The sequence below is a fragment of the Propithecus coquereli genome, unplaced genomic scaffold (genome assembly GCF_000956105.1).
Source record: "Propithecus coquereli isolate 6110/MARCELLA unplaced genomic scaffold, Pcoq_1.0 Scaffold7, whole genome shotgun sequence".
Lineage (NCBI taxonomy): Eukaryota > Metazoa > Chordata > Mammalia > Primates > Indriidae > Propithecus > Propithecus coquereli.
In genome coordinates this window covers 23,525,589-23,549,262 of record NW_012153062.1, presented here as the reverse complement: position 1 = coordinate 23,549,262, position 23,674 = coordinate 23,525,589, and positions in this window count along the sequence as shown.

The following is a 23,674-nucleotide window of genomic DNA, read 5'->3' as shown; positions in this document are numbered from 1 at the left end:
CTGTACAGAGTTTTTACAAACCACATCACTACCCTTTTTAACTCCAGAGATGAATGCCCAACATTGAAAGTAAAACTTCCATAACAGAGAGATTCAAAGCTATCAAAATAAATGAAATTTATGTATTCTACATATAAAATTGTTAAAAATGAAAAGAGGTAGATAGGAAAGTACTTAAAGTGATCTGTGATACAAGCATCTGCCTATGCTCTTTTCTATTGGTAGAAGTCAAAGATCCTAATTTCAAGTTTTAGGAAAGAATTGAAGTATTTCCATGCTAGTAATATTCAGTGAAAGCAGGTGGGCACAATACTTATTTGCTTGAAATTGGGAATGATCAAACAGCTTTTGTGAAGATTGGAGAAAGAAAACTTTTCATTGTTGGAGTAGCAAAGACCTAGGTAATAAGTAGTTATCATTTAGGTGTTGAGATTCATGAGCCATGAGAGGGTAGGACATATTTTTTGCAATGCAAAGCAAGAACCCTATTCAAACTTCAAAACTGAAGTCATGGTAAATACTTCTTAGGTGACTCTTATTAGTAGGACAAGGTAGGATTAACTTTGCACAGTAATTTTACATTTTACAAATGTTATTCTTAAAATTCCATCTTATGAATTATGAGTACATCTGTTTTGAATACCCATAATAAACATTGTTAGAATCACAGTTCATGCTTTTAAAAATTGTTACAGGCATTTGAAAGCAGAGAACTGTCATATTTTTTGACTTGGTATGTTATATATATAATTACTCTACTAGCATTATTGGACAAGGTGGGATCTTGGGACTTTTGTTATGGCATGGAGGACTTTACCAGTTAGTAAAAGTAATGCTTCTATTTTGCTATTTAAGACAGAAGTCATTTATATTACAGTACACTGAATACTAAAAGTATATTAGCACAGGAAAAATTCTCAATGGCTCCTACCCCAGGAAGTAAAAACACTGATATTAGCACTACAAAATATTTACTCTTTTGAAATACAACTAAATTTTTAGAGAAATGGATCTGAGTTCAAAACAAGTTCAGGTGCACTGGATAACACCTAATGAATATCTACTTGGATTCAATCACATAGTAAATACTATTTTATAGCCTGCTTTTCCCTTTTAATAAACATCTTTCCAAGTTGAATATTCATCTACAACATAATTTTAATTGACGTATAGTGTTATGGTCTGAACATGTCTCCCCACCCCCCAAATTCATATATTGAAACATAATCTACAACGTGGTGGTATTAAGAGGTAGGGTTTTTGGGAGGTGACCAGATCAGGAGGGCAGAGCCCTTGTGAATGGAATTAACGCCCTTATAAAAGAGGTCTAAGGGAACGTGTTTGCCCTTTTACCTTTCTACCATGTGAGGGGACATAGCAAGTGCCATCCGTGAGGGACAGGCCCTCCCCAGACTGAATCTGCTGGTGCGTTGATCTTGGAATTTCCAGCCTCCACACTGTGACCAGTAAGTTTCTGTTGTTTATAAATTACCCGGTATAAAGTGTTTTGTTATAGCAGCCTGAACACACTAAGACATACAGTATTATGTTGCTTGGATGAAACAATTTGTAGGATATGTAGGTGGTATCTAATTTTTCATTATGATGAACATAGTCTAACATTGTGAGTACTTTCAGTATGTCCTGCCTGAGTGCTTCAGATGTATTTTGTTAGGTATTCACAGCAACCTGATGAAACAGGTTCTATATCACCCTCATTTTACAATGTGGAAATTAAAAAGTTAATATTTTCAGTATTTTGGTGACAAGTAACAATGCCAGAATTTTAATATAGCAGCCCAGTGACTCCAGATACCATATTCTTAACCACTATGCTTACTATTTTAAATACTGTAATGAGCATCTTCATAGCTACCTTTTTATGCACATCTTTATTTCCCCAGTATGAATTCTTAGAAGTGGAATGGTTGTGCATGCACAGTTTTAAGACACTTGAAATGTATTGATTACCCCCAGAATGTTGCACTAAATTACATCACCAGCAGTATTTGTGTTTCCAGAACCCTTGTCTATCCTGCCTATCAGTGGAATTAATATCGTAATTATTTTTTCTAATCTTATAGACAAAAGGATTTTTTTAAACTATAATTCATTTGTTACTTGATATGAAATTTTAGTTTGCATTTCAGAGAACTAGTATCTTATAAAAGGGGTAAAGTTAAACTCATGCTGCTGCTACTTTTGTGACTTTTTTTCCTTTAGTTCTGAATATATGGCTAAAATGAGCTTTATTTAGGATTTTTTTCAGCTGAGGTTTCATTCACTTGATAGCAATTATTTTACTTCAGTACTTGGCACTCTTTGTACCCTCATATTCTATTAGCTGTATTGATGATTATAGTGATACTTTGATTACATGACCCTTCACACTTTCAAATGCTTTTCTGTATGTCTCCATGTCCCCATTCAACAGATGGGGGACTTGAAATTTAGGGAACTTTGGTTAACATAATTAAGCCTTTGGTTTTAATAGGCAAGAGTTCTCCAGAGCACCAGATTATTTTTATAAATATATAGAGATCTTAGAATAAATTCATATTGCTTTAGTGTCGTAAGAAATTCCAAAGAAAATAGACTTCCATAGGCTCAAAGCATGTGAAAACCACTGCAGGAAACCCCCTTCTTCCTTTCTAAATTGTATCATCAAGTACAGTACTTCTGGAGTATTTACGAGGGATCTGAACTTGATGGGGGCTGAGAGCAGAGTTTATGGGTGAAGTTGTGTGGGTGAGAGAGAGAGAGAGGGAGGGAGGGATGTAGAGGGTGGAGGGTATCGAAAGGAGAAAGAAAGATGTTAAGAAATAAAGAAGAGAAGGGGTAGTGAGTCTCGGGAGGGTACAATCTCTCTCTTGCTTTCCATTGCATTCCACAGTTCCTGCCACCAAGTAGGTAGCAAGTAAGCTCTCAGCTATTGAGAGTTGTAGGAAAACAATCAGAATAATACTCCATGCTTGAGCATCCTAGGATAATTTCAAATTCCAAAAGAGCTCTTCTCAGATCCTTAAAGAAAATATTCTCATTCCTTTGCTTTTTAGCAAATATCTTATATACCTGTGGAATTTATATTCTTTTTACACCATTTAGCATGGAATGTGAGACACCTGGATTTTAGCACATTCCCTGACATCAATTAATTGTATCACAAGGGCACTTAGCCTCTCTTGATGCTGGTTTCCTCAGCAGGCAAAGGAAGATTTTTATGAGGCTAAAGTGAGATGATAAAGGGAAAAGACATGGTAGAAACATGATCTGTTAATTTATAAGGGCGGGGCTAGCAGCAGGAGATCAGGCAAACTGAGTCTGAGCCGGTGGAGCTGAGGGAGCACCGGAAGTTTGGCAGGCACTGCCCTACCCCAGGCACCCTCGGGAGCACAGTGCTTACTCAGTGCTTTAAACAAAGAGGTGGAGCATCTATGCTGGTAATGAGTTCCACATTCTCAAATTAAGTACTCTTATTCCGGTCTCAGTACTAATAGAAAACATCCCTTTGCTGTCTATATTAACTCCCTTCTTGATCTTAAAGATATTCAGTCAAGTAGAGGTATCATCCTCTCTGATTTGGATGTAGAAAATCTCTATATAATTTAGCTTCAGAGGTGATTTGAATGTTTGCAAAAATGTTTTTTTAAACCCAAAGGAATTGTGATGCCATATTTGAAAATGGAAACCATTGTTACAAATTCAGTTTCAAAATATTTACTTCCTGGAACCAGGGTGAAGTCTCCAGGGAACCACTACTAGTTATTAGCTCATTTCTTTCAGATGCATTGGAATGAGTCTGCTACTTTGCCAGCAAGGTTCTGGACCAAAAATTTCATCTTTGGTTGAAATTCCTCCAAGTGAGACCATGTGCAATTTTCCTAGTTCATCATTTATCTTTCATAACACAGCCTCGCGCATTCATGACAATGGTAAAACATGTCTCAGGGTCTCGATGGGCAAAGCTAGCCTCACAGGCTCCTCAGCAGACCCTGACACTTGCAAGAGATCAGTAAAGGAAACAAGTGAGAGAAGGAGCAGGAAAATACTAACAGACATGGATCCAACCCCATCATGGGCTTTCACTCCTGTTGGGATGGATGGAGAGAGTTCGTGGTGAAGTTGGATGAAGGCAGCCAGAGTCTACAGGGAGTTCACGGGCTCTAAGGCATGCATTGAGCTCATGTAGGGCAGGAGACATAGTGTCAGGGACCAAATAGGTTAGAGGTGCTGAGGTGGTGCCCAACTGGCACAGGTGCAGGCAGGGCAAAGGCAGGGTTGTAGCCTCTGCATGTCATTCGTCTGCTGGGTTTCTACTCTGAGAGCAGACTTCTGGCCTATGTGAAGCATCAGTTTATTCTGATCTGTCATGGACATCTGTAGGAACCACATGGCTGAAGCTGTTTACAGATGAAACCAAGAAAGGAGCAGCATCACAAAACCTTTGAAGTCATACAGTCTGGAGTCCTGGTTTTGCCACATCACACTGATGGAACTATCGACAAGTTATTGAACCATTTCGTGCCTCAGTTTTCTCATGCATAAAACCAAATGATAATAGCACCTTTCTCAAATGGTTATTGTGACAATGCAATAAGTAGTGCATATAAAGTGCTTAGAAAGGTGTTTGGCACATAACAAACTGTGAATGTTATCTATTATTATTATTTGGTAAACTAACTCTTATACTAGAGATTGAAAAAATGCCACCAAAGTTTCAGCCAAAGATGAAAAAAAATGCCACCATTCTTCATAGCCTTCCCTTGTCTTTCTCCATTTCCCTTTCCCTGGCTAATAACTACTCACCATCCAGGACCAAGCTCAGATATCATCTCCTCCAGGAAGCCTTCCCTGATTGTTCCTGATCCCAATGTGGGGTAGTTGCCACCTTTGTGTTCTCATCATTTCCTCAAAGGATATCTCTACACTTAACACATTTTATTATAATTTCCTCTCTCAAGTTTGCCTAAAGACTAGACTGTGAGAAACATCAGAATCGGAACTGTTCATCTTTACCATGAGCAGTCTCTTTACCATGGTTATCCACTCCATGCCAGCTTGAAGCCTGGCTCCTGGGGAGAGCCTTTCTCCCACCAGCTCCTCAGCCAGGGTCTCTGCCTGGGATGGACCTGTTTCTTGTTCTCTTCAACTAAGCAAAACAGACAGTTGGGCCATTATCGAGTAATTCAGGCAAGAGAAGCAGCCAAATACGTTTTTATCTGAGTTACCCAAATTGGCTGACTCCCCAGCCTGTAGTCACTGGGTAATTGCTCAATCTTCCGTTTGGCTTTTGCTGTGCAAATGTGGCCACAGAGTCTTTTCACTTCTCTGGAGCAGCTCCTCCCATTTTTCTATCTAATACAGCTTAAAATGTAAAATTCCTTTTCACTGTGCCCTCGGTAGCTGTTCCGGGTCATCCGCTCACCTTGCTCCATGGGTCTTCAAAGTGGGCTGGGATGTTTGGATAGAGGATTGGTAATGGTTCTGTCTGTGTTCTGGGTAACCTGCTGTCAACTCCTCTTTTTTGGTATGAAGAGGATATAGTCTACACACAGACACACACAACTCAGTAGTAAGTTTTACACGCTGGGAACTTTTTATATTTTGGCCTCAGGTACAGGAAATCTGAAATTTCTTTTTCAGTAACCTGGGACCATGGCTCACTGTAGTTAGTGGAAAGATCACAGAGTTTGGCTTCAGGTTGTTAGAGCTTTGTTCCAATTCCACCGGCCCCCACCCTGGCCTCTTACTACCTGTGTGACCTTGGGCATATCGCTTACTGATTCATCACACACTGCTTATTTTACCCTTGAAATATCTCTAGAACCCACTCACTTTCCCACATCTTTATCACTAAGACCTAGGGCAAGCCACCATCTCTCATCTGGACTATTAAAATAGCTACACAACTATTTTCCTGGCTTCTGCTTCTTTTCCCCCGAAATATGTTCACACAGATGTGCTTAAAATCTAAGTTAGAGCTTCTCTACTGAAAACCACCCAGTAGCTTCTCTTCATATTCAGAAGAAAATGCAACACACTACATGGCCTTGAAGGGCACTTATGGGGTGGCTACCTCACCCCCACCCCATGATTCTCTGACCTCATCTCCTGCCCTCTCCCCTACTCACTCACTCACTTGCTCACTTGCTTCCAGCCACACTGGCTTCCTGGGCTACACGCAAGTAGGCAGGATAAAATAGTGTTTTCGAGATCTGGAATGAGACAGATTGGCTCTGCCATTTTCTGGCTGTGTGACCTTGTTGCTTAATCTCATTGAGCTTGTTTTCTTTTCTATAAATAAACACACCACTACCTACTTTGCAGGGTTACCCTGAGGATTAAATGAGATAGTAAATATATAGCAGTGAGCACAGTATCTGGCGTATTGTCAGCCCTACGTCAAGAGGTGGTGGCTACGGGAGTGAGGGATGGGGGGAGGTGGAGGTCGAGGGGAGTGGGTGCTCAGGAGTGGAAAAGCAGTACTAGCTGTTTCCCTAACAGGATAACCCTCTCGCTCACAACCACGACTCCAATTTCAAGCCCAATTTCTGCTGAAGTTCAACCCAATCCCTTTCTTTTGATGTTCTTAGTAGAAATATTTAAACTCCTATCCCTGAGCCATCTCAAGGCTCTGTTGATTTTCCCTGCGCACCACTCTCCCCGCCCACAACCCAGTCGCGCTGATATAAAGGAGGCCAATCCCTCGAAGAATTTATTCCTCTGCAGCCTGATTGATCTTGATTGCCTTCCATGGCCTCTCTCCAAGTCCTCCATATCACTGCTCAGCTGTGGGTCCCACTTAGTAAAGGCTCCGCAAATGGTGAAGGAGAACTCCCAGTGTTTGCCAGTGCAATTGGCTCAATTCTGAGGCTTCATGGTGCTTCCCTGGTTTCACTGTTGGATGAACCCCCTGACAGCTCTGCCAACTCCATTTTTGCTTTTTCAGCAGATACCGCTGGGCTGAATTGCCAAAGAAATGTCCAGTGTTTGCCGTTTTGATTCTCACCTTTGTGCTAACATGTATCTGCACTAGCCCAGTATGTCATGCCTGCTCGTACTTTCTCTGCTCAACTGAAATCTCAAGACTGCGGTGCTCCTGGGTTAAGAGTTCTTTTGGACTATCAGGTACAAGAATAAGTGGATTTTAGACCAGACACTTTCTGTGGTAGTTGGGGTTTTTTCAAGCTAAATAAGAAATATAAAATTCAGTTTAATATCCCAGGGAATGGAGTAAGTGCCACCCCTTAGGCCTAAATAATAGCACAAAATTACTCACTTAGCCAGCAAGTCAAATGAAAAATTAAAAAACCAGCTCCCCTATGAAATACCTTGACTGGTTTTTTAAAATTCCCCAAACTGACCGGATTGTCTAATTGTTCTGAGGATCCGTGGACCTCTGGACTTAGGAACTGCAGAGAGTGTTTAAGAATCACTGAAACATATGAGCTACTTCTTTACACACCCATGACTAAAAAGGGTAGTAAGTGCTACATAGTGCTCTGATTCATTGGCTCTCAAATTTTAAGGTACTCAAGAGTCATCTGGAGATTGGGGGAATGTTAGATATGGTGATTGTTAGAGCTTCTGATTTGTCACATCTGTGGTGGGGACCAGAAATCTCTGTCTCTCTTAAGCCCCCTGGAGGAATTCTGCGACAGATGGTCAGAGATCACACTTTGAGAACCCCTGGGATGGTAGGAGGGAGTTTAAATAGCAGCTTTGTGATGAATGATTGTGCCTCTTCACGTGCTAATTCACACTGCATTTGCCCTCATTAATCTGCTGTTTATTTGTCCAGGGTCTGCTGTGAGCTGGGGGCTTAAGTACACTACTACATTTACTCCTCACAGCATTGCCACAGGGCATGTTATTATCGTTCCCACTTCATGGATGATACAATTGAGGCTCAGGGTGGCCAAATAGCTTTCCTAGTGGACTGGGATTTAAACCCAGGTCTTTGATTTTTTTTTTTCACTGCATATGTTACAGCAAAGGTTGAGAAAGACGGAGGCAGGTGGCCTGGGAGTAAGCCAAATATGGCACACTCAGAGCTTAACCAGCCCTCGGGGTTCAAAATATTATAATAAATAACTGGATCTATTTTGTTTACACCAAAATTTTTTCTGCTGATTTTTTTTTTAATTCCATGAAATCTTTGACCAAAATGCTCTTTGGTATTACACAGTTGCCAAAATGTGAATCAGTCATTTGGATGAGTGAAGTTGGCACCCAATATCCACATATTTTCAAATATTCAGACATATTGGCTAGTCACAGAGACATTGACTTGAGCCTAGTTTTCTAATTTTCAGGTAGGAAATCTGAGTCACTGAGTGACGAAGAGGTAGGACCAATTTTTTTGGGTTTTTTTTTTGGTAAATTTTTTCTACCTGGTGTGCTACCCTGCATAGATGCAACCGCTTTTTCCAAAATGGGAAGGACCCAGTATACGTGTTGTTGGAGGTCATTCTCATATGAGAATCCCTTTCCCAAAGCGGCTGACAGCTGGGGATACAGGTAATGAGTGCTAACAGACGTGTCCTCTGTCTCAAGAGATGATTGCCCATGCTGGAGCCGTAACATGAATGCTACTGAATTGTGCTGCGCTGTTAAGATGGTGAAGCCTGGTGTGAGCAGGAAGGCAGCATCAGGGAAGACTGCTATTTCAGATTTCAGATGATGCCTTAAGAGGTTTCTCTGGCGAAGAGAGGAGGAGCATGGTGAGGCTTTGCTGACAGACAGAATAGAGTGGCTCAGCTCCTATACTGAATGCTGAGCCACATCTTAGCAGAATGATTGGTGTTTGTGTAGGGTAAGAAGTCCTGGCCTGGAAACTTCAGGGATGCTCTGTTATAATAATAGCAAAGAGATTTGCACAGCAGCTGCTTGTCTCATTCCTGGCTCTTGCCAAAACTTCTCCCATCTTTCATCCCTTGAAGCACAAAAATTCCTCTCTTGCAATAATACTTTAATTTCATTTTAATATCCTTATTCATCAAATGAAGTTTTACAACCTAGTTTCATGACCTTATAACAATGGTCCCCAACTTTTTGGCACCAGGGACCGTTTTCATGGAAGACAATTTTTCCACATAGCTGGGAGGAGGGGGCTGGTTTCGAATGATTCAAGTGCATTACATTTATTGTGCATTTTATTTCTATTATTATTAAATTGTAATATATAATGAAATAATTATACAACTCACCATAGGTTGGGGGACCCCTGCTTATAACACACAAACTCTACTGCGTATCACAACTGTTTGGACTGCTTCTTAGAGATATATTTGGCCATTACACTAGTCCTAAGATCCTCAGACAGCCACACTTAAATATAATTCATGAATTATTTTGCCTTTGTGAGCCTGGGCCTAATAACTATTGTTCAAATAGGAGATTTCAAAAGAGAAAAGGGATAATTTGATTGCAGCCACTGTTGAACTTGTCCATCCAAATTCTTTTGAAGCTTCCTTTGACAAAACATAACTTCTAGCCGTGGTGAAATGAGGAGAGACTGGCTGAATAAAGAAGGTTATATCTCTGCCAGTGTAAGATTTTCCCCCAACCTTATGTGCTTCATTGTATTTTCCATAATTCCGGGTATGAAATTCACATCATTTCCCTTACCAGCGTATTCCAAAATTCAGCAGGAATTTGTTTGGGACATATTTTCCTGAGCATCTGCCTGAATTCTCCTGCCTTGAATACTTTTTAATCTCTCTTCTTTTCGTCATGCTCATAGACTCAGTGCCTTGCAGAATGCTGGAACAGTCTTTAGAGATCATCTCATTCAATCCCCTCATTTTACTTTCTGAGTCCAAATTCCCCTCCCTTCCAGCTTCTCCTTAGAAATGGAAAGAAAAATAATTGAGTTTAGGCCCCCTGCCTGAATCTCCTAGGAGCCCTGGGCTCTGCTAAATGATTTGCTTGCCAGTGGAGTCTCTTTTTGGCATGACTGGGCTGCTCCCAAGTCTTCATGACACTACCTGCTTGTACCTTAAAATAACTCTCAGCTGGAACTCCTCAGTCAGACTCTGAACTCTGGCATTCTGTTTCTTTTCAGCTCAGTCTCTTTCTTCTGAAGAAAGGGCTCCGTCATTAAGTGCTGATGGTGAGTGCGCAGCCTGTTCTGGGAGTCTTTTGGGAGCCGCCATTTCCACTGAGGAAGGCAAGATCTCTAGTAAAAAATCCCGAGGCAATATGAATATGGATACCTGACATTTAGTGAACACTTAGTATGTGCCAGGCACTGTGCCAAGTGCTTACACATGTCAACGTCCTTTAACCCTCCCTCCCATGAATTAGTTATTGCCATCTCGATTTCACATTTGAGGAAAATGAAGCATAGGTCCACAAAGCTTGTAAGTGGCAGAGTCAGGATTTAAATCTAGGCAGTTTAGCTCCAGAATATATACTCTTAATCATTATGCTATCTTATCTCCAAAAATCTAGGTTATAATCAAAAAACCATCTTAATTTACCAATTTAGGGACTAAAAAAGGGACCTGATCTTTTAAATATTCTAGTGACATAACTCTGAGACTTCATCCTATCTACAAGTGTGTCCTTCTTCCTTTCTATCATGGTAGCTACAATATCATGCAGGGCACTTGACAAATGCAATTCAAAACAATACTACCAGATAGGTATTTAACAGATGAGAAAACTGAAATATAGAAAATTTCAGTAACTCCCCTAAGTTCCCCCGATGAGGAAGTGGCTGACCTGAACAGGGTTATGTTAAATTGTCATTGGAAACCTTGATGACTTGCTGCGCTAGCAGTTCTGACTCCTAGGATTGGAGCAAAACTGCCTAGATTGGCGCCTTACTCAAAGTACGCAAGTGAGTAAATGAATCTATAGTCAAGATGAGTCTACCAGGTAAGCAGCCTTTTTTTGGCAGCATAACCCTCTCCCAGTGAGATCTTACATGAAAACTCTACAAATAAAAATCAAAAGCTGAGCTGCTTCAGTTGACATGACAATGGAAGAGCCAGAGCACCACTTGAGGCTTGCCTCTTGTTCCCACCTACAGTCCCCAAAGCACTGCCATAAAATTGCAAAACTTGGCCACAGGAAAGTTTAAAAGCTACCAGATGAGTCCAGCTCCCAACTCATCATGTAAATATTAATAATGTACTATTTATCTAAAAGGCCCTCTCTTGGGTAATAGGGCGTTAACGTGGAACTTTTCTTTCTTCATATTCTGTTGACAATAGATGCTACATTCCAAAATGAATCGTGAGACAGACCACTGTGGCTGAGAAGTTGTTACCAGACTTGTCTGCAACACGTAGGGTATAAAAGGCTCAACTTGTTGGAGATTGGAAAGGATCTTGTGGGGAAGGTGTTGGAGGGTCCCTCCCTTCCCATCATCTCAATTCAAGGAAAGGCTCCAATGGGTCCATGTGGAGAGTTAGGCACTTGCTTCCTCTAGTTGGCAGGCACAATGGATCGAGAGATGACAAGGACAGAAAGATTTGGCCAGCTACTTTGCCAATGTAGTGGAGAAGAGATGCTGCTGTCTAGGGAAGGATCTGTACTTCCAGATTGTGTGTAAAAGCTAGCCAGCGTGGGGGTTGTCTTAGGTCTTGTTCAATGAGGCCACCCAAAGGGTACCTAGCATAAGAGAAGCTGGAGGAAGGTTTGTAGGGGCAGAGGGGACAGAAGCAACAGTTAGACTAGATGGCATTCATCCAGGTCAAGGGAACTGCAGACATGAGACCACTAGGAATAGGAAGGACCCCTGAGGAGGACATAAAAGAGTCAGCTTAAACATGTGCCAGACCAAAGGAATGTGAAGCCATTGTGCAAGGGTGACCACTACAGCTTCCATGACCCCCTCATCTCTCCATCCTTTCCTTGCTTCTGCCTGAAAGGGTCAGACATCATAGTGAGCAAACTGTGGAAGGAGAAGAAGCATGAGGCAGAGAAATAGAGAAGAGTCATGCCTCCCTGACATCCCTGTCATTTCTAATTACTGATTTGAGGTTGTGTTTTTACACAAAGTGGCTATAGAACTTTCTTTTACCTGAAAGAGAGCAAAAAAGACACGGCTTACCCAAATTTTTTTTTTTTTTTTTTTTTTTGAGGGCAAGGAAAGGCCACACCCCATGAGCAGGTTTAAAGAGATAATGGGAGTCAAAAGTCAATTTTGGTTTATATTTATACCCTCACATTTTGCTTATCCAACATACTGGTTTTACTTATGCTCAGATAAAATATACACTTTGTAACTTCTTCCTATGGATTCTTAGTCCAGCCTTCTGGAACTCACAGACCAAGACTTTGTATGACAGCTCTTGAAACATTTGAGGAAAGCTTGTCCTGTTTCCCCTGAACTCCTCTTCTCCATGCTGGTTTTTCAGGGGCCACGGCTCCACGCTTCCCTCTCCCCTGGGCGCCCTCCTCTGAAGCTGCTGCCTCTCATCCGCATGGAGCCCGTGCCTCGGTCCAGTGCTCCCTGTGCAGAGACACTGTTCTTCTTTGGTGCCTGTGGGGAGAGTTCCTTGATGTTCTTCACTGGAAAGTTAGCCTACATGAAATGACTGAGCTCCAAGCACGTGAGGTCTTCTGCGCTTTGCTCTCTCTTTCCTCCATCATCAAGCTCAGATCCCAAGGACCTCTATTATGAAAACATCTGCTAAGATCTGGGCACCAGTGACTGTGTCCACAGCTTTGAGCTTTCAACCCCACTATCAGACTTTTTCACCAATCCCTCTCTCAACACACTCTGTGTATACTGCGTGCTTTTAACCATCTTCTGAACCTTTGTTTCTTCCCTCAAAGAGGATTTTGTTTTCCTCTTTACTTATTTTGCATTGACTTTGGCATGTATCAGCACTAACCATTCTTGACATCTTGGCCTGTTCTTTAGAACCCTCCTATGTCTCAACAGGAACTACCCCCTAGAAATGGTATCAGATAGCATCTGCCATTGTAGACAGCCCTATTGCTATTTCCTGAGATATCTTTATGGGAAACAGCTGGCTTCTGCCTGCACCATCTGACAGATAAACAGCATTATCAAAACATAAGCGGGCTGCTTCTTTCTTGGGATAAAGGAAAATAAGACACCAGTGAGTAAACAGAAAATTATGATCCTTTCTTTCCCCTTGTTTTCTTGGATTTAATCAAATCATTTTCAAAAGAGAAAGTTTGCCATAAAAATTTGTATCCAAGTTACTAGATAAGCCAAGCAAACCATTAATTTATAAAATATCATCATAAATGTAACTCAAGCCTTAAAGAGAAAGGAACCAGTAAGTAGCCCATTCTCTTGATTTCCATACAAGTAGCACATGCAGCTGGAGTGTGCAACATATTTATGAATAGGGTAGACAAAGGCAATTTTCAGCATTATCCCCCAGTAACTGAAACAAGAAAACTCAAGAAATAAAAACACTCATATATTTTCTAGCTATGTTGAAGTCATATCTAATAGCCTTCTTACTGAAACTAAAATCTCATTATAGTAATGTCAAATGTTAGTGATAACAAAATTATAATGGAAAATATATTAACTGATTTGATTAAAATGCATTCTATCAGTTGCAAAAAGGGCACCCTCTCTAAAATTGATGATAGTTAGCATTGTCTTCTCTCTCACCAGACTGTAATCTCTATGAGGGCAAAGACCAGGCCAGCTTTGTTCATCATTGTGTTTCTAGCACCTTGCTGTGCCTAAGTAACACTAATAATGGAATGAATATTAATATCAACTATTTAATCAACTGTTCAATGATATTTACTTATTCATTTTTTATTCATTAACAAGTGGGTTCTTTGCTGATGCCTCTATCAAAATATTCATGAATAAAATATGGCTCTTTCTTCAAGTTGCTCACAGACCAAGGAGAAGGACGAACTTATGTAAGTAGATGATTGTGACAAAAAATATTCCATTTTCCAGGAGATATTTGAGCTGAACACATGAAAGAATAGCTAACTCCACCGTGGGGAAACAAAATTTTTTGGGGGAAAGATTACTTTTAGCTAGGTCTTGAAGAATGAGAGACCAAAGAAACGATGGAGTGTAGGAAGACTCTATAATAAATAAATCTTATAAAAAAATCTTTTTTCTTTAGAACTTAAAGGTCAAGACCATCTAAACACTGAATTTTTTTGGCTTTTGTTTTGCCATTCAAAATCATGCAGATTATTCTCCAATAATCAAAATTTCTTTTCTCTATATATAGAGACAAAGCAATAGACAAATCATTTCACTTAGTCACATTTTCATGTGATGATTACTTCCTCCCAAATCTGAAAATTGTGATTTGAAGTGATAGTCAAGCTCGACATTTGTGTCTCTCTGCTTATTTTGTTTTTACAACATTGTTTTCTACATTATGAGATGTAAATGCCATTTCTCAACCAGATATCATTTATCTTGTCCTAAATAAATAACTGCTCAAACAAAGTAATACAATCAAGGTTCTTTAAAACAAACCATCAAAACATCACTCATACTAGACCAAACGGAAAAAAAGAAATTTAATGGTACACGTGGTAGAATCAATTGTATTAGACCATGAAAATGTTGATCTTGTCTGTTTATATCTGTGAATTCAAGAACGGCAAGTTTTTCTTAGAAATAAACAAAACATTACAATGTTTAAAATGTCTTAATGAATAACATAATCCTCTTTGGGGGAAAAAAGCAACCCTGGCTAGTGCTAATAATAGTTCTATTATGTTATGTGAGGTATTAGCATGTTTACATAATTTTTGTTCAAAGAGTCAGAGTTTAAAAAATAAAGCACTGATTATGACGCTGATTACATGACACTATATGTTTGTTAAAATTCATAGGATTGTATATTTAAAAGGTCAATTTTATTGTATGTCAACTTGAAAGTAAAATTTTAAAAAAGAAAGGAGATGAGAGGGAGAAGTAGAAGAAAATAGACTTTGAGTTTTATCATTTGGAAAATATTAAACTTTGGGTCCTTCCCCTGACATTGCTCTGGACTCTTTTCCAAAAGGCGAACACTTGGTACATTTTAAGCAGAAAAATTAAAATCGATCACCCACACAGCCAGGCGAAGAATGAAGAACAGAAAACTTGGGATTTGACAAGAAGGAAAGGGATCCAAGACAGGAAATTGACTTGGTCAGACGTGTGGAAAATCAAGGCAACCCACAAGGCCATTAATGAAGGTCCCCCTAAGACGGCCTTGCTTCTGCACCCCGCCCGCGGCCCCCGCTATCTCCAGCTGGGAGGATTTATTTCAGAGGAGCGGTGCCAGTGCCTTCCAAGGGAAACACGGTTGGAGCACGTTTTACCAAGCAATGCTACAAAGGAGGCACAGGTGGCATGCTGGAAGCTCTTCCTCAGGACGTAGAGAGGGAGCCAGCCACAGCCAGTGCCCTTGATCCCCGGGCTAAGGAAACTCAACTCCACCGAACAGAAATCTCAGCTCCAAAGCCAAAAAAGGGAAAACACAGTTAAGAAGGCTTTAAATTCTTCAAAAACAATAGAAGCTGTGTCTTTTTCTGTCTCCTGTTACCAAAACATGTTGAGAGGCAAAGTTTTGTTAAGAAGATGGTCATTAGAAATGATCTAAAGATAATGGGATAAAGTGTTAAAAAGGTATGGAAGTGGATTACTATCATTGGATAGAAGCCAGTGTTAGATCAAAACTGCACAAGGATTAGCTAAAGAGGATATAGACTAATGAATAACCATAAACCGCCCCAAGCCAAGCATGTCTGTTAGTGCAACAGTTTATGCAGGGTTATAGTTTCACATGAAAAGGAAGAAAAATATGTATAACCAATCTTCCAAAAAGAAAATAAAAAATTGTGGCATATTTGAATCCTAGCTCCACCACTTATGAGCCATGTGACATTGGGTAAGTTATTTTTTTGGGGATTAGTTTCTCCATCTGCAAAATGGGGGAGAATATTCGTACCTCTTTCATATAGTTGTTTTAAGTGAGTTGAATACATAAGGCATTTGGAATAGTGAGTGGTGTATAGTAACTGGTACATAAATGTTAATTAATATTGTTGTCATATAATTAGCATTCCAGATTAGAGTTGGTTTTTGTATGCCAATATCAAGTATATTCTGAAATAACCCTAAAACTTGACCAAGGTCTGTGCACCATGCAAAGAATCTTGTTTATAAAATGCCTCAATAAAATTCCTGCTGAGCTATTTGCTAAGATTTCCATTGATTCTTTCTGGATTTTGAGCCATATTTTTCTTGACCCCAACTCCAGTATTCGTGTTTCCCAAGGCCTGTATTAGTAGAATAGCAGTGAAATGAAATAAACCCTGTGTGGGTAGCCAGGCAACTTAGAATGTCGTTATCTCTCTATTGACTCACCTGTCGAAGTCACCTCCCCTTCCTGGACTTGCAATTCCTCTCATCACAGGAGAGGGTTGGACTAGATGACATCTATGCTTCCTTTGAGTTGTGACATGTCATTATTCTATTACAATATTTTAGGTGATTTATTACATTTTTCATTTGAATGTCTTTGTCACGGAGATAAAGTACAAGAGGACTTTATGATCTAATACGCTTCTGCAAATGCCTTTGGATGTCTATATCTGGATACTCCTGCAGGCTCCTCCATACCTATACGTGAAGGCAACTTGTCTCCTTTCCTAGCATCCCTTGAGCCCTACATTGTTTCCCTCCTCAAATGCCTGAGAATGAATGACCCCACTATTCCCTTGGTCCCTAGCCCAAAGCCTCTACTGCCTCAGCGGCCTCTGGTGCATTAACTCTCCACATCTCTGTCTCCTTCCTGCTATCTATGAGCAGCTACCTGTGTTCAGGCTCTCCTCAACTCACCTTTGACTGATGTTTCTTAACTCTTAATGTACACCAGGATCACATCGGGGGCCTTTTCAGATGTAGACTCTGATTTTGTGGGTATGGGATAGCTAGAAGCTCCACATTTCTAATAAGCTCTCAGGTGCTGCAAAAGCTGCTGATCCCCTCTCACACTTTGAGGAGCAAGAAACACAGTCTTCTAAAGAGAGCCCAGAATCCAGATGTTTTTCTTTTTAATCCAATTTTCAGGTTAGTATTCCTAAACTTTGCTTCTGTTCTTCCCTGCTAAAATATTATGGCTTGCATAATTCAGTAGTAAATAAAATCTCTTCACAATATGACTCCAAACTATGTTTTTGCCTTAACTCTCTCAATCCCTAGCCTACACTTAATCTAATTTATCTAACCAGCCTATGTCTACTCTAACTAGTTGCTTTCAAGATGCGTTTTTCACTTTCTGTCTTCATGCCTTGCTTGGGCTCTGTTCTTTGTTTGAAATGCCATCTTTCCCCTTTTTATTTCTGTTACATAAATCTTATAACTCCTTAAAGACCCGACATAAATGCCACTTATTCCACAAAACATTTCTATTTCCTTGAAATCTATTCTCTCCTTTAAATACTCACGGTGCTCTGTTTACGTTAGGATGATTCTTATTCTGCTTTGTGTTTTATATTTATACATCTGCCACCCTTCCATCAGACCAAGGGCTCCTTGAGGGGATGCTTCAAAGCAGGAAAGAATTATTTAGGCCAAATGAACAGAAGCACTCCTTCACTAATTATACTCATACAGGCTGAAAATATGAAACAAGTTCATAAAAGGCTTAGATAGCTTCATACAGCATCAAACTACTACCTGTTATTGATGGTGACAAGGACTTTTGGGACATACCACCCACTTTTTATTCATTTACCCTGTATTTGCTGAGTGCCGCCTCTGTGTAAGACCCCATGCTGAGGGCTGTGGCAGGACCCAAAGGATAAGGCCACATCCTGAAGGTCCTCGCCATCTGGTTGGGGAGATGGCGGGGGAGCCATTGAGGGCTTCCACCACCGGTCGCCTGGGCTCCTGCCTGCGGCGGAGTCCTGGACCAGAGGAGCCGAGAGTCTGATCTGTGACCTAATTGTTATGTTCTGAAAGCTTATGGTTCTGGGGATAACATACTTATTAAACAAACACTGCGAGGATTTGTCTAGAAATGTGCTTTCAATGTAATTCCCAGTCTCTGCATTTGATAGCCTTCCTTTCCAACATTTATGGCCACCACCTGTGCTTTCATTATTCATTCTAGTGTCTATGTCTGAGGCTGACACAATTTTAAAGTGCTTCAAAGGATAACAGGGAGTTTCTCTCATGGACTTAAGCTCCCCATTCACTCACAAATGACTCTCTTAGGAATTAAGCCTCTTGGATACATTCATTGCGTGTGTGAGGAGGAAAATCCTTGCCTTCTAGGGTCAGAAAGTGTTGACATGGCATCCTTAAAGCTTACTGATGAGGCTAAGTGCAGACTAGTCAGTTCTTCTACCTCTCCTGAGAAATTACATTGTGAAAAAGCGAAAATATGGGATTCCCCAATGTTCTTCTTTATAATCTGAAAATCAGAGAATTTTAGAATTTGAAAGAGGTTTAGAGATTGCCCAGTCCATTCCTTCATGTTCTCCTCAGTGAGGGAACTGCGACCCACGATCACATAGTTGCTTAGTGGCAGAGCAAAGCCTTAAACTTAAGTCTTCTGAGTCTAAAGCTAAGTGGCTCAGTAAAAACTGTATATCTCCATCTCTGTAATTTATCTCTCTCTCCTCTGCAATGTGTCAGGTACTGTGTGTTTGGTGCTTTAGCTGCCTTATCACATTCAATTTTCACAACATTACCCCAATTCCAAGAGGCAGGTGTCGTCCCAATTTTATAGGTGAGAAATCTGAGTCTGAGAGGTGAAGTAACTTGTCTAAGAGTGTGTAGCAAATGTGCAGATTACGCATCATGCCTCTGAGCCCTTTGTCAAGGGAAGACTTTACCTGGTGGCCAACAGCAAGGGGTCCTGCCAGTTGGTGGTATGAGAGGGAGAAAAGGAAACAGCACTTATCCTTAGGTGATAAGGATATCCTTACTTTACCTTTCAGTTACCAACTCTTTCTCTGTTCTTGTGAGTCTTACTGCTCAGTCATTGTGGAATCCACACCAAGAAGCATCCCCCGTCCTCATGCCTCCTGGCTCATACCCTCTCTCTGAGATGGTATCCACCCTTGGGGCTCCCATTGTCCTCCAGCCTCAAACATCTGTTATGCTATACTTCAAGCCCCGACCTGTCTCCCCAGCTTCAGTCACTCATCAGCAATAGTCTGCTGTGCCTGCCCCAGCAGCACACAGCTCAAGGTTAAAAATATGGAACTCATCTCTCTCTCTCACTACCTCTCTTTGTAATTCCCATTTTCTTCCTCTTTAGTGTCTTTCTTTCTTTCTTTAATATCCTATACCTACTTTCAATATCCTTCCTAAGACAACTCAAGTCTGTCCTACCATTTCTATGGAGTCTTTCTTCATCTCATTTACTTATTAAAGAAGCATTTAATGAGTACCTACTGTACGACAGAGTAGAAAACAAGACAGACACAGTCAGTGCCCTCATGGGACTTATAGTCTAGTGGGAGCTGTAAATAAGTAACTGAGCACGTGTAATGACTGCCGTGAAGGGAAAGCAATGGGCAGGGAGATCTCCATGTACGTTTAAGTCTTCTGCATTGCCTTCCACCCAGAAGGAGTTTAATAACTATCAAATTGGATTATTTTCAAACTATCAGTGGGATCTGTTGACGTAGATTTGCATCTGGTTCCTGTGAGTACCACTGTAAGTACTCTGGGGTCTTTGCTGCCTGAGATACTTCATAAGTGACTGATAATCAAGCGACCAATCCCAGGTGGGAAAAGTTCTTAGAGATGCTCTGCGTGGATGTAGGCACAGCCTGGATCAAGCACCAAGCAGCTGCTTCTTTGGGGGCTGACTGGGTGGTACTGGCAGTAATTCCATTTCCCCTGAGCTTGAAAGAAATACACATGGCACTCTTTAATGTGAATCCAGCTAAAAGCTGGCTGGGGAACAAATGACAGCCAGATAGCTTGCACTACCATAGTTGTGTGTCTTCCCTTTGAAGATTGTGTCAGTAGAGTTCTTCCCTCCACATACTCCATATTATAAACCTAATGAGTGCATTCAGTGGTTTGGGGATGTATAGGAAAGCATAATAGGAAACATTTTAGATCAGCTCTTATTTCTGTTCTTAATATTGAGGTAATTTGGGTATGTGGCTAAGCATCTTATTAAGAGATGGAAAGTGATTGTTTTTAGTATTTCTGGGATAGCAGCAATAGATGAGAGTTACTCATGTTCTTTACTGTATGCTGGTCACACACCAAATCCACTTTCCTAACACACACATTTCTACATCTTCGCACATGTACGTACAGGCGCACACACCGCAGGCATAGTCCTCTAAGGCAATCAAGGCCCATCAAGGGTCCTCCCTACGTGTGATTTATTTTCTGCTTTTAAGTTCCATTAAGGACCATTTGAGAGTGACTATTTCATAATGGCTCCCACTTGATAAAACCAGTTCAAGAGCAATTTATATGCCCAAGACTAAAATATGAAAAAACAAAAACAAGGACAGAAAATTGTGTGAGGAGCAAACCAAAATTAATTTAAAAAGAAGTTTCTAATAGCAGAAATTAAACAACTTTTTTTAAAAAAGGGTTAAATTTTAAAATTTATGAAATAATTTCATTTAAAAATAAGAAATTAATAAAACGTGGAAACATTATTTCTTAACATTTAGCATATTTTCTATCAGATTTTTTGTTCCTTTATCTTAACATTTACTTTTTGTATGAGCTGGAAAAAATATTTTGTGCTCAGATATTCTCTACTTCTTCTTATCACATAACTGTTAAAATTAGTATTCTAAAAATACCCTGATGCTTCAAGAAATTATATGAAAAAAGAATATAATTGTACAGTTTCAAAAATCTCTAATTTTGCTCCTTTGATTTGATCTGATAAAAATCAAATTTTTACATTTTATTTCTCTTGACCCTATCTTCCAAAAACACAGTAATATTTTGGGTTTCATGTTATAGATTGCAAATGATTTTCCTATTCATCAGTTTACATGGTGAGTTGAAATAAATGCTATGATTATTTAAATGACATGGCATAAAATGATTTCTAGCCACTCCTTTTTTCTTTTTTTTTATGGCCACTGAAAGCTACTTTAGGATCCACCAAAAGAAAAGAAATATTGCTTTTAAGCATGATTTCTTCTCTGCTGATTGTATTTAAGACTGGTAAGGCCATCTTGTTCTGCCTCAAAAAAACAGGAGCCCCACCTATAAGGCCAGAAATAGTCAATCCTCAAGACAGACTTGAAGTCTGCAGTCAATCAGAGGCTTCCTGCCTAGTAACATCACGTAGCGAAGCAGAACGAAAGAAGTCTTTTCATTGACCTACACAAACTCATGGAGCAGGGTCTGCAGAGAAAAACCACCACCAGACATATAAGTGTGTATCTATGGTCTCAGTTCCGAAGGCTACATTCATCTAGTTATGCAACATTAAATTTAAATGTTATTCAGTTTCCAGCATTATTTAGAGAACAAGTAAAGGTTGAGGGACTGTGGAAACGTTGTCTAATCTGGCAACTTCACAAACCTGGCTTATTGCCAATATTTATAAGAGGAAGACCACAGTGAGGAGGCATGAGTCAAGAGAGCTGAATTCTCAGTGAAATTCCTCTTGGATACTTAAAAAGGGTCCGTCATCAGTGACCCAAGAATTCAAGCTATGTTAAGGATGTCTCATGTGAGATTTGGAATGAAGATCCAGAGAAGGAGAGAGTCACCCACGTCTTTCTCACTGACTCTGGCCTGGGTGCAAAGTGGTAGTGGGAGGAGGCTCACACTAATGTGATGCCCTTCATTAGCTTCTCACAGAGGCTCAAATTAGCTGCCCTCTGGGACAGGAAGGGGCCGGAAAGCCAAATCATCCAGGGTACTGAAAGTCCTCAGCCAAGAGAATATCACCATTAAAGACTCCCAGGCATTGCGTGTCCCTGTGCCAGGTCCTCAATAATGAGTGTGATGCTCATGTTCTCATGTCATCATTCCAGCAGCTCTGGGAGGAGGGACTAGCTTCAATTTTCAGATAAGAAAGCCTCTGAGCAGTTAAACACCTTGCTCATGATCACAGAGTAACAGGGTGACTTTGGAATCAAAGCTCACCTGGCCTGGTTCTAAAGCCAGTGCTGATAGCACCTATGCTCCACTGCTGGGCTCTGTCATTTGCCTTTCCTGATGCCCTAGAGTTGTTCAGAACTCACACCCATGGACCTACCCCTCCACAGCACAACCCAAGCTGCTGGATGAAGTCTTCATTTTCATTCTTCCTTTTCCTCTCCCACCACCATTTCCTTCCAAAGACTTTATTGAAGCTTCCACTTTTTATAGGTAAAGGAAAATGAGATAAAAAAGAGACAGAGTTAGAATGAAGGAAACCAGAGAAAAAGTCTGAAAGAGAATCCACCCTGGTGTTCAGAGGAAAAAAGAGAAATATACCAGCTCCCCATGACAGCAAAGCTTTGGCTAACATGCAAGAGCACTGTGAAAGAGGCAGATGTTTTTTAATCCCTTAGTCATAAATCATACTGGCACATCATTCTTTTATGTTTATTTGTTTGGGATAAATACATCTATGTGATTAGTTTCATTGTAACACAGTCGCCTTCAATTCTGTTTACCAGAGGATGAAATATATACATAATTTTTTTCTAGAGACAGGGTCTTGCTGTGTTGCTGAGGCTGGCCTCAACTCCTGGGCTCAAGTGATACTTCTGCCACAGCTCCCAAAATAGCTGGGATTACAGGTGTGTGCTACCATGCCTGGCTGGAAAAATATTTTTATTTGTTTACTTACTGTCTTCTGATTTGCTATGGAGTTTTTTTTTCAATAGATTTATTGATTGCATTCAGAAGTTACCCCACTTCCTGTAACATTGCCCTCTTGGATCCTACTAGAGATTTGTTTATATGTCCGTAGGTTTACTGTTCTCTCCTTGGATACCAATGCTTTTCCCAACATCTTACCTTTATTTTCTCCTCTCTGTGCAGACACACACGCAACAGTGCACATTCATCCTGCTGGAAGAATGTGGTGAGTCCAAGATTGTCCTAACGATGAATCAAGTTCCGGCTCCATTTTAATTTATACGTAGAATGCAAACATCTTTCTCATTCGATAAGCCTCTCCTACTCTGGTTAACATACTGTGCTCTTTAACTGCAAAGGGCCAGAAGATGAAGATGTATCCAAGTTTTTGAGCCAACAGTAGAAGGACATTCACAATTTCCCCACTTGCCTAAATTTTTCTGATTCATTCAGTAAGTACAAAGGACTGGAGAAAAAGGTAAGGAGATAAATTTAAAGAAAAAAACAAGCTAGTGATTTCAAATAGTAATATTGAATTGATTGCTTTTAAATGTATCACATAACAGCCCCTATTCTCCCAGTACAGAAGATATTACCAGATTCTGTACTGTTTTGGCTACCTTTCATTTCAAGCAATTAGAAAGTTGTAAACGGGGGAGAGGGCAGTTCAGTTTGGCCTGATAAATTTTAAGAGGGTCCATGACTGTGACATCGTTCTGATGTCCAAGTCTTGCATAAAGTGGTTCTCAATTTTCATAAATTCATGTTTGTTTTAATGAGAGCTGGCTTTGTTTTCTGGATGATGATAAGTTTACTAATAACCAGAAGTAACTCAGCTAGGTCCTGAGAGAAAAGTCTTCAATACCCATTTTAACCCTAAGACTAAAATAATGGTATATG